The sequence below is a fragment of the Arachis stenosperma genome, chromosome 10, assembly GCF_014773155.1.
Source record: "Arachis stenosperma cultivar V10309 chromosome 10, arast.V10309.gnm1.PFL2, whole genome shotgun sequence".
Taxonomy (NCBI): domain Eukaryota; kingdom Viridiplantae; phylum Streptophyta; class Magnoliopsida; order Fabales; family Fabaceae; genus Arachis; species Arachis stenosperma.
This window is the reverse complement of record NC_080386.1, coordinates 73,528,250-73,546,027: the sequence shown is the minus strand read 5'-3', so window position 1 is coordinate 73,546,027 and position 17,778 is coordinate 73,528,250. Positions and strand designations below refer to the sequence as shown.

At 41.3% G+C, this 17,778-nt stretch overlaps 1 non-coding gene across 1 annotated transcript; it reads right to left on the bottom strand.

Moving 5' to 3' along the window:
- Window positions 1-377: 377 nt before the first annotated feature.
- On the bottom strand, window positions 378-481 carry LOC130959728 (small nucleolar RNA R71). Its single transcript, XR_009078795.1, has one exon. It is a non-coding gene; the product is annotated as a small nucleolar RNA R71 (small nucleolar RNA).
- Window positions 482-17,778: the final 17,297 nt, after the last annotated feature.

Here is a 17,778-nt window from a genome sequence, read left to right as displayed (position 1 = left end):
ATAATGTAAGGAGGATGCTTGGTGATTATAATAAACCCACGTCCAAGTTTGATGGAAGAAGCATCTCAATTCCTGCCATTGGAGCAAACAATTTTGAACTGAAACCTCAACTAGTTGCTCTGATGCAACAGAACTGCAAGTTTCATGGACTTTCATCAGAAGATCCTTACCAGTTTTTAACTGAGTTCTTGCAGATCTGTGAGGCTGTTAAGACTAATGGAGTAGATCCTAAAGTCTACAGGCTCATGCTTTTCCCTTTTACTGTAAGAGACAGAGCTAGAACATGGTTGGACTCACAACCTAAAGATAGCTTGGACTCCTGGGATAAGCTGGTCACGGCCTTCTTGGATAAATTCTTTCCTCCTCAAAAGCTGAGCAAGCTTAGAGTGGATGTTTAGACCTTCAAGCAAAAAGATGGTGAATCCCTCTATGAAGCTTGGGAAAGATACAAGCAGATGACCAAAAAGTGTCCTTCTGACATGTTTTTAGAATGGACCATATTAGATATATTCTATTATGGTCTATCTGAGTTTTCCAAGATGTCATTGGACCATTCTGCAGGTGGATCCATTCACCTAAAGAAAACGCCTGCAGAAGCTCAAGAACTTATTGACATGGTTGCAAATAATCAATTCATGTACACTTCTGAGAGGAATTTCGTGAATAATGGGACGCCTCAGAGGAAGGGAGTTCTTGAAATTGATGCTCTGAATGCTATATTGGCTCAGAACAAAGTGTTGACTCAGCAAGTCAACATGATCTCTCAAAGTCTGAATGGATGGCAAAATGCATCCAACAGTACTAAAGAAACAGCTTCTGAAGAAGCTTATGATCCTGAGAACCCTGCAATGGCAGAGGTTAATTACATGGGTGAACCTTATGGAAACACCTATAATTCATCATGGAGAAATCATCCAAATTTCTCATGGAAGGATCAACAAAAGCCTCAACAAAGCTTTAATATTGGTGGAAAAAACAAGCTCAGTAATAACAAGCCTTTTCCATCATCTTCTCAGCAACAGTCAGAGAATTCTGAGCAGAGCCCCTCTAATTTAGCAAACTTAGTCTCTAATCTGTCAAAAGCCACTTTAAGTTTTATGACAAGATTCTCCATTAGAAATTTGGAGGCACAAGTGGGCCAGCTGAGTAAGAAAGTAACTGAAACTCCTCCTAGTACTCTCCCAAGCAATACAGAAGAGAATCCAAAGAGAGAGTGCAAGGCCATTGATATAGTCAATATGGCCGAATACAGAGAGGGAGGAAAGGAAGAAAATCCTAGTGAGGAAGACCTCCTGGGATGTCCTCTGAGCAAGAAGGAGTTCCCTATTGAGAACCTAAAGGAATCTGAGGCTCATATAGAGACCATAAAGATTCCATTAAATCTCCTTCTGCCATTCATGAGCTCTGAAGACTATTCTTCCTCTGAAGAGGATGAAGATCTAACTGGGGAGCAAGTTGCCCAATATCTCGGAGCTATCATGAAGCTGAATGCCAAATTGTTTGGTAATGAGACTTGGGAAGGTGAACCTCTCTTGCTCATTAGTGAATTAGATACCTGGGTTCAGCAAACTTTACCTCAAAAGAGACAAGATCCTGGCAAATTCATAATACCCTGTACCATAGGCACCATGACCTTTGAGAAAGCTCTGTGTGACCTAGGGTCAGGCATAAATCTTATGCCACTCTCTGTAATGGAGAAACTGGGGATCATTGAGGTACAACCTGCCTTATTTTCATTACAATTGGCAGACAAGTCAGTAAGACAAGCTTATGGATTAGTAGAGGACATGTTAGTAAAGGTTGAAGGCCTTTACATCCCTGCCGATTTCATAATCTTAGACACTAGAAAGGAGGAGGATGAATGCATCATCCTTGGAAGACCTTTCCTAGCCACAGCAGAAGCTGAGATAGATGTTAACAGAAGAGAATTAGTCCTTCAATTGAATGGGGACTACCTTGTGTTTAAGGCACACGACTATCCTTCTGTAACAAGGGAGAGTAAGCATGCAGAGCTTCTCTCAGTACAGAGTCAAACAGAGCCCCCACAATCAAATTCTAAGTTTGGCGTTGGGAGGCCACAACCAAACTCTAAGTTTGGTGTTAAACCCCCATATCCAAACTCTAAGTTTGGTGTTGAGAGTCCACAACATTGACCTGATCACCTTTGTGGCTCCAAGAGAGCCCACTGTCAAGCTAGTGACATTAAAAGAGCGCTTTTTGGGAGGCAACCCAATTTTTATTTAACTAATTTTATTTTTATTTTATTGTTATTTTGCGTTTTATTAGGTTCATGATCATGTGGAGTCACGAAAAAAATACTAAAATTAAAAAACAGAATCAAAAACAGCAGAAGAAAAATCACACCCTGGAGGAAGGACTTACTAGCGTTTAAACGCCAGTAAGGAGCATCTGGCTAGCGTTCAACGCCAGAATAGAGCATGGATCTAGCGCTGAACGCCAGAAACAAGCAACATCCCGGCATTCAAACGCCAGGAATGCACCCTGAGGAGAGCTGGCGCTGAACGCCATAAACAAGCATGGAATTGGCGTTCAATGCCAGAAACATGCTGCACATGGGCGTTGAATGCCCAGAACATGCATCAATTCGGTGTTTAAACACCAGAATTGCATGGAAAGGCATTTTGCATGCCTAATTGGTGCAGGGATGTAAATCCTTGACACCTCAGGATCTGTGGACCCCACAGGATCATCTCAGGATCTGTGGACCCCACAGGATCCCCACCTACCATATTCTCCCCCTCTTCTCAACATTCATCCTCTCTTTCCAATAAACACTCCTCCCCAAAACCCTTCACCAATCATCTCAATCTCTCTTCCCAATTACCCCCTTCACCACTCACATCCATCCACTCTTCCCCACAAACCCCACATACCTTCAAAATTCAAATTTCTTTCCCACCCAAACCCACCCTAAATGGCCGAACCTACTCCCTCAACCCTCACTATATAAACCCCTCCATTCTTCTTTATTTTCACACAACACAAACCTCTCTTCTCCTTCTTGGCCGAATACACCTCTCCCCCTCTCCTCCATATTTTTTTCTTTTTCTTCTTCTCTTCTTTCATCTCTTGCTCGAGGGCAAGTAATATTCTAAGTTTGGTGTGGTAAAAGCATAGCTTTTCCATTACCATTGATGGCACCTAAGGCCAGAGAATCCTCTAGAAAAGAGAAAGGAAAGACAAAAGCTTCCACCTCTGAGTCATGGGAGATAGAGAGATTCATCTCCAAAGCCCATCAAGACCACTTCTATGATGTCGTGGCCAAGAAGGTGATCCCCGAGGTCCCTTTCAAACTCAAGAAAAATGAGTATCTGGAAATCCGACATGAGATCCAAAGAAGAGGTTGGGAAGCTCTAACCAATCCCATCCAACAAGTCAGAATCCTAATGGTCCAAGAGTTCTATGCCAATGCATGGATCACTAGGAACCATGATCAAAGTATGAACCCGAATCCAAAGAACTATCTTACAATGGTTCGGGAGAAATACTTAGATTTTAGTCCGGAAAATGTGAGGTTGGCATTCAAATTGCCCATAATACAAGGAGATGCACGCCCCTACACTAGAATGGTCAACTTTAATCTAAGGTTAGACCAAGTCCTTATGGACATATGTGTGGAAGGAGCTCAATGGAAAAGAGATTCCAAAGGCAAGCCGGTTCAACTAAGAAGACTGGACCTCAAGCCTGTGGCTAGAGGATGGTTGGAGTTCATCCAACGCTCCCTTATCCCCACTAGCAACCGATCTGAAGTTACTGTGGATCGGGCCATCATGATTCATAGCATCATGAATGGAGAGGAAGTAGAAGTTCATGAAGTTATCTCCCATGAATTGTACAAAATAGCTGATAAGTACTCTACTTTGGCAAGGCTAGCTTTTCCTCATCTTATTTGCCATCTATGTTACTCAGCTGGAGTTATCATAGAAGAAGACATCCTCATTGAGGAGGACAAGCCCATCACTAAGAAAAGGATGGAGCAAACAAGAGAGCCCACTCATGGAACCCAAGAGACGCATGAGGAAGCTCATCACCAAGAAATCTCGGAGATGCCTCAAGGGATGCACTTTCCTCCTAACAACTATTGGGAACAACTTAACACTTTCTTAGAAGATTTGAGTTACAATGTGGATCAATTAAGGGTGGAACATCAAGAGCACTCCATCATTCTCCATGAAATTAGAGAAGATAAAAAAGCAATGAGGGAGGAGCAACAAAGGCAAGGAAGGGACATAAAAGAGCTTAAGGACATCATGGGTCCTTCAAGAAGAAGACACCACTAAGGTGGATTCATTCCTTGTTCTTATTTTTTCTATTTTTTCGTTTTTATCTATATTTTGTGTCTCTACTTCATGATCATTAGTATGTAGTAACTATGTCTCAAAGCTATGAATAAATTCCATAAATCCTTCACCTCTCTTAAATGAAAAATGTTTTTAATTCAAAAGAACAAGAAGTACATAAATTTCAAAAATTATCCTTGAATTTAGTTTAATTATACTGATGTGGTGACAATACTTTTTGTTCTCTGAATGAATGCTTGAACAGTGCATATTTTTGATCTTGTTGTTTATGAATGTTAAAGTTGTTGGCTCTTGAAAGAATGATGAACAAAGAGAAATGTTATTGATGATCTGAAAAATCATAAAATTGATTCTTGAAGCAAGAAAAAGCAGTGAAAAACAAAAGCTTGCAAAAAAAAAAAATATTGGCGAAAAAAAATAGAAAGAAAAAGAAAAAGCAAGTAGAAAAAGCCAATAGCCCTTAAAACCAAAAGGCAAGGGTAAAAAGGATCCAAGGCTTTGAGCATCAATGGATAGGAGGGCCCAAGGAAATAAAATCCAGGCCTAAGCGGCTAAATCAAGCTGTCCCTAACCATGTGCTTGTGGCATGCAGGTCCAAGTGAAAAGCTTGAGACTGAGTGGTTAAAGTCATGATCCAAAGCAAAAAGAGTGTGCTTAAGAGCTCTGGACACCTCTAACTGGGGACTCTAGCAAAGCTGAGTCACAATCTGAAAAGGTTCACCCAATCATGTGTCTGTGGCATTTATGTATCCGGTGGTAATACTGGAAAACAAAGTGCTTAGGGCCACGGCCAAGACTAATAAAAGTAGCTGTGTTCAAGAATCAACATACTTAACTAGGAGAATCAATAACACTATCCGAAATTCAGAGAAGCCAATCATTCTGAACTTCAAAGGAAAAAGTGAGATGCCAAAACTGTTCAGAAGCAAAAAGCTACAAGTCCCGCTCATCTAATTAGAATTAATATTCATTGATATTTTGAGATTTATAGTATATTCTCTTATTTTTATCCTAATTGATTTTCAGTTGCTTGGGGACAAGCAACAATTTAAGTTTGGTGTTGTGATGAGCGGATAATTTATACGCTTTTTGGCATTGTTTTTAGGTAGTTTTTAGTATGATCTAGTCACTTTTAGGGATGTTTTCATTAGTTTTTATGCTAAATTCACATTTCTGGACTTTACTATGAGTTTGTGTGTTTTTCTATGATTCAGGTATTTTCTGGCTGAAATTGAGGGACCTGAGCAAAACTCTGATAAAAGGCTGACAAAAGACTGCTGATGTTGTTGGAATCTGACCTCTCTGCACTCGAAATGGATTTTCTGGAGCTAAAGAACTCCGAATGGCGCGCACTTAATGGCGTTGGAAAGTAGACATCCAGAGCTTTCCAGCAATATATAATAGTCTATACTTTATTCGAGATTTGACAACGTAAACTGGCGCTCAACACCAGTTCCATGCTGCATTCTGGAGTCAAACGCCAGAAACACGTCATGAACCAGAGTTGAACGCCAAAAACACGTTACAACTTGGCGTTCAACTCCAAAAGAAGCTTCAGCTCTTGTAAAGATCAAGCTCAGCCCAAACACACACCAAATGGGCCTCGGAAGTGGATTTATGCATTAATTACTTACTTTTGTAAATCCTAGTAGCTAGTCTAGTATAAATAGGATAGTTTACTATTGTATTAGACATCTTTGATCAGTTTATGCGATCTTAGACATTGGGGGCTGGCCATTCGGCCATGCCTAGACCTTCATCACTTATGTATTTTCAACGGTGGAGTTTCTACACACCATAGATTAAGGGTGTGGAGCTCTGCTGTATCTCAAGTTTCAATGTAATTACTACTGTTTTCTATTCAATTCGACTTATTCCTATTCTAAGATATTCATTGCACTTCAACATGATGAATGTGATGATCCGTGACACTCATCATCATTCTCACCTATGAACGCGTGACTGATAACCACTTCCGTTCTACCATAGACCGGGCGCATATCTCTTGGATTCCTTAATCAGAATATTCGTGGTATAAGCTAGAATTGATGGCGGCATTCATGGGAATCTGGAAAGTCTAACCTTGTCTGTGGTATTCTGAGTAGGATTCCGGGATTGAATGACTGTGACGAGCTTTAAACTCGCGATTGTTGGGCGTTAGTGACAGACGCAAAGGGATCAAGGGATTCTATTCCAACATGATCGAGAACCGACAGATGATTAGCCGTGCTGTGATAGAGCATTTAGACCATTTTCACTGAGAGGATGGGATGTAGCCATTGACAACAGTGATGCCCTACATACATCTTGCCATAGAAAGGATTAAGAAGGATTGGATGAAAGCAGTAGGAAAGCAGAGATTCAACAGGGACAAGCACCTCCAAACACTTGTCTGAAATTCTCACCAATGATTTACATAAGTATTTCTGTCTTTATTTTCTGCTTATTTATTATTATTATTCGAAAACTCCATAACCTTTTATTATCCGCCTAACTGAGATTTACAAGATGACCATAGCTTGCTTCATACCAACAATCTCCGTGGGATCGACCCTTACTCACGTAAGGTATTACTTGGATGACACAGTGCACTTGCTGGTTAGTTGTGCGGAGTTGTGACAAAGTGTGATTCATGTTTGAGAGCGCTACCAAGTTTTTGGCGCCATTGTTGATGATCACAATTTTGTGCACCAGTCATTCTACGCCATTATAAATACACTAGAGCACCCAGGTATAACTCATACTCTGATTCTACTCAATACCTGCTTAATACCTTTGCTAACTTAAGCATCGGAGTCCCTTGCAGGTACCCCCACCCTCCGGGGACGAAGGATTAGCACCATCACCAAGTCGGACACAACAGCCCCGACCAGCACAGAAGATCTCGTCCGAGATCGACCTACAGTTTCAGGTAACCCTCGGAACAGTATCTAAATATATGTGGAAGATGTTAGATGAGGCTGAGCAAGCTTTTGTGACTGTGCTGGAAGAAAACTGGGGGCAGCCTCCCCATCTCGACACAAAGAAATTCTTAGCAAACCCCTCTCTCCTCTGAGCTAAGCTGAGTAGTGGTCAATTCTTCTTTTGGTTTTGCTTATTTTGTCGAGTTTATCTCTTATAAGATCTTTTCTGATTTGTAATTTAGTTTTTTACTGTGATGTTTGTTTGCAGAGATGATTAAAAATAACGAATCCATGAAGGCCTTTAAAAGGGCAAGGAAGGCTACTGCAGCTCAAAACGTCTCAGCCAAGGCGGCCTGGGAGGGGTCTTCTCAGGTTTTGTCGAAGCCTTCTGTTTCGAATTCTCCTAGGCCGAGGAGGATGATCCTTACTTCTTGGGTTCGTTTGGTTGATCCTTCACAGGCTTTTGCTGCTACTTCTTCTCCCACTAGTGCTCCTCCTCCAAAAAGACCCCAGATTGTCGAGCCTTTTAATCTGGATGCTCCCGACTTTGATGCTGTCGGGTTTGTTATTCAACAGATTGCTCCTTATGGTGTCATGCCTATTGATGATGTATCCATTCTTCATTATTTGGATTTTATCACTCGAAGTGGCATTAAACTGGCACACATGGGAGCAGCTTTATACCGGACCGCTCAAGATCTTCCTATCCATGCTACAAAGGCCTTTATGGAGGAGGCGAAGTCAGAGTTTGACCGTATTAAGGGGTTTGAAAGAGGAGCTTGAGTTGAAAGTGTCTAAGCTGGAGTAGGAGTTAGAGGGGGAAAAGAGTCGGGCTATTGGTCTGGCGGCCTCTGTGAAATTAGCTTGTAGGCAGTGTTAATGCTGCTTATGAGAATCTGAAAGAGCATGTTCGAGTTCTTGCACCAGAGCTTGACCTTTCCCTTTTTAGCCTGGACAACATTGTTAGGGATGGTAAGATTGTTCCTGATGACCCTGATGATGATGATGTCGATCCTCCTTCATTGCTTGCCACCAAAACCGCTGTTGCGCCGACCTCTTTAACTCCCTCTGCTGAGGTTGGTCATCCTGAGTCAGAAACTGATTGTCAAATCTTGAACCGGGATGATGGGACAGTGGATGCGGTGCCTCTTCAGACTCGTCCTCCTTCACCCCGTGTTGATGCTGCCGAGAAGTCTTGGGGCTGACTTTGGTGGCCTCTTGAGTTTTGTTCTTCTTATGACTTGTGCTTTTTTACGACATGTTGGTCTGCATTTGTTTGGTACCTTAGTGTCCGACCTCTTTGGATTGCCTTTGTATTTTCATACTTGTGGCTTGATTTTTTGAGGTTGTGGATGTTTGGGTCCAACTTTTATGTTGACTTCCTCACTTCGGTCACAAGTTATTTCTAGTAATCCATTTTGTGTGGACCTTTGTTAGGTCTCTGTTAGGAATTACTTTTTATAACTTGTTTGTGGGAGGCCGACTTCCTCATGTTGGTCCCTTCTAAGTTATTTTTAGTAATCCTCTTTTTTGGACCTTTGTCAGGTCTCTTTCAGGGATTACTTTTATAACTTTTATGTATTGGGCTGACTTCATCATGTCAGGCCCTTCTAAGTTATTTTTGTAATCCTCTTTCTTGGACCTTGTTCAGGTCTCTTTCAGGGATTACTTCTAAAACTTTTATGTTTTGGGCCGACTTCATCATGTCGGGCCCTTCTAAGTTATTTTTGTAATCCTCTTTCTTGGACCTTGTTAAGGTCTCTTTCAGGGATTACTTTTATAACTTTTATGTTTTGGGCCGACTTCATCATGCCGGGGCCTTTTAAGTTATTTTTGTAATCCTCTTTCTTGGACCTTGTTCAGGTCTCTTTCAGGGATTACTTTTATAACTTTTATGTTTTGGGTCGATTTCATCATGTCGGGCCCTTCTAAGTTATTTTTGTAATCCTCTTTCTTGGACCTTGTTTAGGTCTTTTTCAGGGATTACTTTTATAACTTTTATGTTTTGGGCTGACTTCATCTTGTTGGGCCCTTTTAAGTTATTTTTGTAATCCTCTTTCTTGGACCTTGTTCAGGTCTCTTTCAGGGATTACTTTTATAACTTTATGTTTTGGGCCGACTTCATCATGTAAGGCCCTTCTAAGTTATAGTAATCCTCTTTTATAGGGCTGGCCAGACTTCTTTCCAGGGATTTACTTATAACTTTGGTTATTGTGACTGGTCTAACTTCTTTACGTCGGCCAGTCTTTAAGTTATTTTTTAGCAATCCATTTTATTAAGACCTCGTCAGGTCCTTTTTATAGATTACTTTCGATAACTTCTTGCATTATTCTGTTTTCATCTTTGCCGATTTTGTAGAAATTAGGTTTAATCCTCGTTTGGTCGACCTTTTAATGATTTTGGTTTTCATCTCTGTTGGTCTTTATCGTGATCGTGTAGTGAATTTGATTTTCACTTTTTGCCGATCTGTAGCTTTATAATCGGACGATGAATGTTTTAGCTTAATACGGCTTGAGAATTTGTAGAAGATCTAAACAGATTTTATTCAAAAGAAAATGCAAATATATACATGTGGGAGTTTTATCCCTCTAAGTCGGGTGATTTGTTGGTCTTGGCTTGGCGCCTCATTAAAAAACCTTTTCAGGAAAAAGAATGTGCCTTATTCTAAGATCCTTTATCATCCCTAACTGTAGTACCTTCTTAGGTTGCAGGCGTGCCATGACCTAGGAAGCTCTCGCCCATCAAGTTCGGACAGTCTGTAGTAAACCTTTCCAAGTACTTCTATGACTCGGTAGGGTCCTTTTCAGTTTGCTGCCAGCTTTCCTTCTCCGGGTCGAGTTGTTCCGATATCATTTCAGATTAGAATGAGGTCGTTCTCAGCAAAACCTCGCGGTACTACCTTTTGATTGTATCTTGAAGCCATTCGACATTTTAACACTTCTTCCCTGATCCGAGCTCTTTCTTGGACTTCTGGAAGTAGGTCGAGTTCTTCCCTTTGAAGTTGGGAGTTGGCTTCCTCATTATAGTGGATCACTCTGGTGACCCTTCTTCAATCTCTACTGGGATCATTGCCTCCATTCCGTACGCTAATCGGAAGGGTGATTCCTTTGTGGTGGAATGTGGCGTTGTTCGATATGCCCATAGGACTTGTGGGAGCTCCTCGGCCCAGGCTCCCTTTGCGTCCTATAATCTCCATTTCAGCTCAGCCAATATGACTTTGTTGGCAGCTTTCGGCTTGTCCATTGGCTTGGGGATGTTATACAGACGTGAATTGTTGTTTTATGTTCAAGTCGGCCACTAACTTTCTGAAGCCTGCATCTGTGAATTGGGTACCATTGTCTGTGGTGATGGAGTATGGAGCCTCAAACCTTGTGACAATGTTCCTATATAGGAATTTTCGACTTCTTTGAGCAGTGGAATTAGCTAGAAGTTCTGCCTCGATCCACTTTGTGAAATAGTCTACCCTTACTATGAGGAATTTAACTTGTCCCGATCCCTGAGGGAAGGATCCAAGAAGCTCGAGTCCCCATTTTGCGAATGGCCAAGGTGAGGTCACACTGATGAGTTCCTCTGGTGGGCGATGTGAAATTTGGCATGTTTCTGACATGGTGGACATGTCTTTACGAACTCTGTGGCTTTCTTTTTTAGAGTTGGCCAATAATATCCTGCCCGGAGTACTTTTTTGGTAAGTGCTTGCGCTCTGAGAAGATTGCCACAAATGCCACTATGTACTTCTTCTAGAACTTCCCTTGTGTTGGAAGTCGACACACATTTTAACAATGGTATTGAAATCCCTCTTTTGTATAGAGTATTGTTTATGATAGTGTAGTATTGTGCCTCCCGTTTTAACCTCTTTGCCTCCTTTTCCTTTGTGGGGAGTGTTTCTGTTTTGAGGTAATTAATTATGGGAGTCATCCATCCTTGATCATGACCTATTATGGCTAGGACTTTTTCTTCTTCCAAGATTGATGAATTTTGCAAAATTTCTTGGATGAGGCTTCTATTGTTGCCCCCTGGTTTGGTGCTAGCTAGTTTTGAGAGTGCGTCAGCCCGGGCATTCTATTCTCGGGGTATGTGATGGACCTCATATTCTCTGAGTTGTCCGAGCTGTTCCCTAGTTTTGTCCAAGTACTTTTCATGGTGGGATCTTTGGCTTGGTAGCTCCTTGCTATTTGTGGAGTGACTACTTGTGAGTCGTTGAAGATGATAAGCTTTTGAGTTCCAACATCCCTAGCCAGCTTCAAGCCAGCTAGTAGTGCCTCATATTCCGTTTGGTTGTTTGAGGCAGGGAACCCGAATTTGAGGAAGAGTTCGATTTGGGTTCCTAGGTCGCTTTCAATTATCACACCTGCGCCACTTCCAGTTTTATTTGAGGAACCGTCCACGTAGAGATTCCATTCTATGGGAATTTTTGGTGTGTCTGTAAATTATGCAATGAAGTCGGCCAGGTATTGTGATTTGATGGCTATCCGAGCTTCGTATTGAAGGTCAAATTCGGACAACTCGACTGCTCATTGCAAGATTCTGCCTGTTAGGTCTGTTTTCTGCAAAAATCCCTTTTATGGGCTGGTTGGTCCGAACCCTAATGGTGTGAGCTTGAAAGTATGGACAAAGTCATCGAGATGTTAGTATGAGAGCGTAGGCAAATTTTTTTATTTTTTGATAGTTCAGCTCGGATCCTTGTAATGCTTTACTGATGAAGTATATGGGTTGTTACCCACTGTCGTCTTCTCGAACTAGTACTGAGGCTACTGCCCGACTTCCTACCGCGAGGTACAATATGAGTGGTTCTCCTTCTCATGGCCGAGTTAGGATAGGTGGTTATCCCATGAATCTTTTGAAATCTTAGAAGGCTTGCTCGCACTCCGTTGTCCATTCAAACTTCTTTCCCTTCCTTAGAGTGGCGTAGAAGGGAAGAGATCTTATTGTCGATCTGGCTAGAAATCTTGACAAGGCTACCAACCTCCCGTTGAGTTGTTGTTCCTATTTGACACAAGTCGGACTCTTCATGTTGAGTATGGCCCGGAATTTATCTGGATTTGCCTCGATTCCTCTTTGTGTGAGCATAAAAACCAAGAATTTGCCAGCTTCTACTGCGAAGGTGCATTTTGTAGGATTGAGTCGCATGCCATGCCGTCTTATAGTGCCGAACACATGGGTCAGCTCGGACAATAGCATCTCTTCACTTTGTGTCTTTATTAACATGTCGTCCACATAGACTTCCATGATTTTTCTGATGTGATCCGTAAAGACCATATTCATTAATCTCTGATAAGTAGCTCCCGTGTTTTTAAGACCAAAAGGCATGACGATGTAGCAGTAGTTTGCTTTTGGGGTTAAGAAGGAAGTTTTTTCTTGATCGGGTGGATACATTGGGATTTGATTGTATCCCGAATATGCGTCCATAAATGAGAGGTATTTATATCCGGAGGAGGCATCTACCAGAGCGTCGATACTTGGGAGTGGATAAGGGTCTTTTGGGCAGGCTTTGTTGAGATCAGTGAAGTCGGTGTACATTCGCCACTTCCTATTTGATTTTTTCACCAACACGACGTTAGCTAGCCATAGTGGGTATTTAACTTCTCTTATAAATTGGTGCACGAAATTGTGATCACTACAACTTCGCACAACTAACCAGCAAGTGCACTGGGTCGTCCAAGTAATAAACCTTATGCGAGTAAGGGTCGATCCCACGGAGATTGTTGGTATGAAGCAAGCTATGGTCACCTTGTAAATCTTAGTCAGGCAGACTCAAATGGGTATAGATGATGAATAAAACATAAAGATAAAGATAGAGATACTTATGTATTCCATTGGTGAGAACTTCAGATAAGCGTATGAAGATGCTTTGTCCCTTCCGTCTCTCTGCTTTCCTACTATCTTCATCCAATCCTTCTTACTCCTTTCCATGGCAAGCTTATGCAAGGGTTTCACCGTTGTCAGTGGCTACCTCCCATCTTCTCAGTGGAAATGTTCAACGCACCTTGTCACGGCACGGCTATCCATCTGTCGGTTCTTAATCAGGTCGGAATAGAATCCAGTGATTCTTTTGCGTCTGTCACTAACGCCCCGCCCTCAGGAGTTTGAAGCACGTCACAGTCATTCAATCATTGAATCCTACTCAGAATACCACAGACAAGGTTAGACCTTCCGGATTCTCTTGAATGCCGCCATCAGTTCTTGCCTATACCACGAAGACTCTGATCTCACGGAATGGCTGGCTCATTTGTCTGGCGAGCGCTCGGTTGTCAGGCGATCAACCATGCATCGTGTATCAGGAATCCAAGAGATATTCACCCAATCTAAGGTAGAACGGAGGTGGTTGTCAGTCACACGTTTATAGGTGAGAATGATGATGAGTGTCACGGATCATCACATTCATCAAGTTGAAGAACAAGTGATATCTTGGAACAAGAACAAGCGGAATTGAATAGAAGAGCAATAGTAATTGCATTAATACTCGAGGTACAGCAGAACTCCACACCTTAATCTATGGTGTGTAGAAACTCCACCGTTGAAAATACATAAGAACAAGAGTGATCATTGGTTTCGGCCCCAGAGAGGTGATGGTGTTTTTGTGGAAAAACGAATTTCCAACACACAAATCCAACCGGCAAGTGTACCGGGTCGCATCAAGTAATAATAACTCACAAGAGTGAGGTCGATCCCACAGGGATTGATGGATCAAGCAACTTTAGTGGGTGATTAGTTTAGTCAAGCTAACATTTAAGTGAGAATTGTGGCAGCAAAATGTAAATAGCAATGAACTTAAAGTGCAGAATGTAAATAGGCAGGAAGCTTAAAGAAAAATCAATGTAAATTGCAAAAACTTAAATGACAAGAAATGTAAATTGCTTGAATCTTAAATGGGTCAGGGATGTGGGATTGCAGAAATTAAAGAGAGCAGTAGATTAAGCAACTAGAAATTTAAATTGCAGAAAATGTAAATGTGCAGAAAATTAAATCAAGCTCAATGTGAACAAAGATGTGAAAGTGCAGAATGCAGGAAAGGAAATTGGGATCATGAACAGAAATCTAAAATGAAGAACAAGTGCAGAAGAATTAAATTGCTTGAAAGTAAATTGAAAGCCAATGGAACAGTAAAAATAGAAGAGCAGCCAAGAACTCAACTTAATTTCAAAATAAATTTGATCTCAGGGAATCAATGAGACTAGAAAACAAGTCTAGATCTCAAACCCTTCCTTGATCAAAGTAGAAGACAAATTGAAGAAGAAAGGAAGATGAAAGCCGTAGAGAAAAACTTGGATCCAAAACTCAATTCACTGAATTATGCAGAAAAATAACAAAGAGCAATCTTAGATCAAGAATGAAACAGAATTCCTTCACTCTCAATCCCAAATTTAAGACAGAAGAAAAATAAAGGAAAGAGCTCTCTCTACAAAGATGGAATTGATGCCTTTATATAGGCTTTACAAAATGAAAAATGAAAATGAAATTAAAACAAATTACAAAAATGAAAATCCTAATTTAATTGATCCATGTGCCTTTGAGTGATGATGTGGGCTTTGCTTGCTTTGGATTTGAGGAGAAATGGGTTTGGTTGGCCTTGATTCAATTTGGAGAGGAATTGAATTTAAATGAAATTTTGGTTGAATTTTTGGCCCATGTGCTCCCAGGAGGCTGCCCTGCCCTTGTGGAGGGCAGGGCAGAAAATTGATGCATGGTGCGGGAGCTTGGCGCGGCATGGTGCGAGTTTGGTGCGCCATTGGTGCAAGTCTGGCGTGGCGTGGTGCGTGAGAGGCTGCCCTGCCCGCGCCAAGGGCAGGGCAGGAAGAGTTTGATGCGCCAGGATTGAGGAGTGCGCGCGCTTGGTGCTGCCAGGGGAGGAAATTGGTGCGCCAAATTTGTTGCTTGGTGCGCCAAGTTCTTGTGCCATCCAAATGCTGCCCTGCCCGCGCCAAGGGCAGGGCAATGTTCCTTCCTTCACGTCCCAAGTTCGAATCACGGAGGAGGCAAACACGCTACATCATTTTCCTTGGCTTCTTTTTGCTTATTTTTGGCCTTTAAAGATGCCTCTCGTTCCTGCCCCAATTTGCGCCAAATATGGATTTCTATATATCGTTGGAAAGCTCTGAATGTCAGCTTTCCAACGCAACTGGAAGCACATCAATTGGACGTCTGTAGCTCAAGTTATAGCCCTTTGAAGTAGGCATGGTCATGCTGTGTGCGGCCAGATTTTACCTTAGCGAAATTCTTGCTTCCAATCCTCAATGTGCATCACGATTCTGCCCTTGGCAAGGGCAGGGCAGTGTGCGTGCTGGCTGCTTCCTTCCTTGATTTGGTCATGGGCCACGCTTTTAAAAGCGTGGCCTAAGGCTCCAAAGTGTACCCCAACTTCAAAGTGTACCCCAAAGCTCTTTTTTTCTCCTTTTTTTGTGCTTCTTTGCTTCTTTTTCTTCTTATTTCCTACAAGATTTATAAAATTAAAATATCAAGAAAATATATCATTTAAGTACAAAAAGCATTCAATATTTAAGCACAAATCATCAATTTCTTGTATGAAAAAGCATAGAAAATGGGTTTATGTTGACATGTCATCACAACACCAAACTTAAATCTTGCTTGTCCCCAAGCAAGAAAAGAATCATGCAATAAAGATTGACAATCGAAGGTAAGAAGAATAGCAACTCAATGTTCATGGCAAGCTAGTTTTCTATGCATGCTACAATTACAAAAGAGATGTAAATGATTGATGCTTCTATCTAGCTTATTTTATGAAATCATTTTCTTATAATTCTTCCTTGAAACAAGCTTTTGATTTTTTTTTTCTCCTTTTGAGTGCTTTGCCCCATGAGTTAATAACAAAGCTACGACTTCTAAATGCTTTGTTTTCAAGTATTACCACTTGATACATAAGCACCACAAGCATTTAATTAGAGGACTTCATTAAGCTCATTTTTTCTTTTCTTTTCTTGACTCTCTAATCATTGATGCTCAGAGCCTTGAGCTTTGAGGGAGTGCTTTTGCACTTGAGCCTAGCCTTGACTTCTAAGTGTTTTGTTTTCAAGCATTTGGCTTGATACATAAACACCACAAGCACTTAGCAAATAAATTGCCATTGGTACTCAGAGCCTTCAGCTTTCTCATTCCTTCCCTTTTTCTTTTCTTGCTTTAATTATATTTGCTTCTTCAAGGTTTTCATGATTTTAAAAGATTTCACAAAATGTACTAGATGAAAAACTTCAATTAAATAAAATCCAATGCAATTGAGCAACAATTAATCATACTAGCTTTCCAATACTTGTATGCACATGCTAAAATCTTCTTTAATGCCTTGTTTGTTTATGATCATGATGCTTTATTGCTTTTGAATTCACAAAGCTCAAGTTGGTAGTTATAATGCCACAACAACATGTTACAAATCAAAATTTAGGCTATGCTTATTCATACCACACATGCATACAAAGAAGATAATATGACAATCATGCAATTTAAAGTGCTAGAAACAAATGAGAGGAAAAGGAACTTTACAACCTTGTAATCCATCTTCTCTATTGTTGTCATTTTCCTCCCATTCTTCTCCTTCCCATACCAAATTAGAATGCTTGCTCTTCCTCAAGCAACAATTAGAACAATGGTGGTGGGGTCTAAAATGGATCATGAATGTCTTACACAATGAAATGTTAGTAGTACATGTGTTTCAAGCAAGCAAAATTGAGGATAACAATCAAGGCACGGAGAAATAAAAACACTATGATTGCAAACATAAGATGGTGTGCATGATACATTGCATGAAAAAAATATAAGTGGCACACCAAACTTAGTGTGACACTTTCACTTGGAATTGATGCAAGTATCTTGTAAGGATTGGAACTGTTCCGAGGGTTACCTGAAACGTGTAGCTCGGTCGTCTGGCAAGACCCGAGGTAGGGGTTCCGTGACCCGAGCTTGGTGTGCTGAACGGCTGGGGGTTGTACCTGCAATGACACTCCGATGCTTAAGTTAGCATGGGTCCAAGCAGATATTGAGTAGAATTAGAGTATGAGTTATACCTGGGTGCTCCAGTGTATTTATAGTGGTTGGTCGTGATCTTCCCTGGATAAGATATTCTTATCTTATCTTATCTTTGGGAGTCTTATCTCTATCTTTTGTGGAACCGCCTTTCCTAGGCCTTTTTCGGCCTTTAGGTTTTGGGCTTCGTTCCTTTTGATGGGCCTTCTTCTTTATTTGTCCGAGGTCCGACCTTAGGCGTGGGCCTTTGGGACGAGGTCGGACCTTCTGCGAACTTCCCGAGTTTGGAGAGCTCGGTCAGGGTATGAACAGTGCCCCTGTCCGAGTTCGTCCTTTTGAGAGGTCGAGCTCGGGCATAGTCGTCTTTTCAAAATTTGAAAATGGCCGTTTCAGCATTTATTGCTTTTTACCGTTTCTCCTCGATTTCCATTCGGGCTCTGTGAAGGCATTATTTATTGCCCCTTTCCTCATTTTCTTTGTTTATTCTGTTCCCTTTCCCTTTTTCTGGGTTTTTCGCCACCTCTCTTTCGAGCATCTTCCTTCTTTCTCTCTGTTCTTCTTCTCCGATTCTTTCTGTGCGT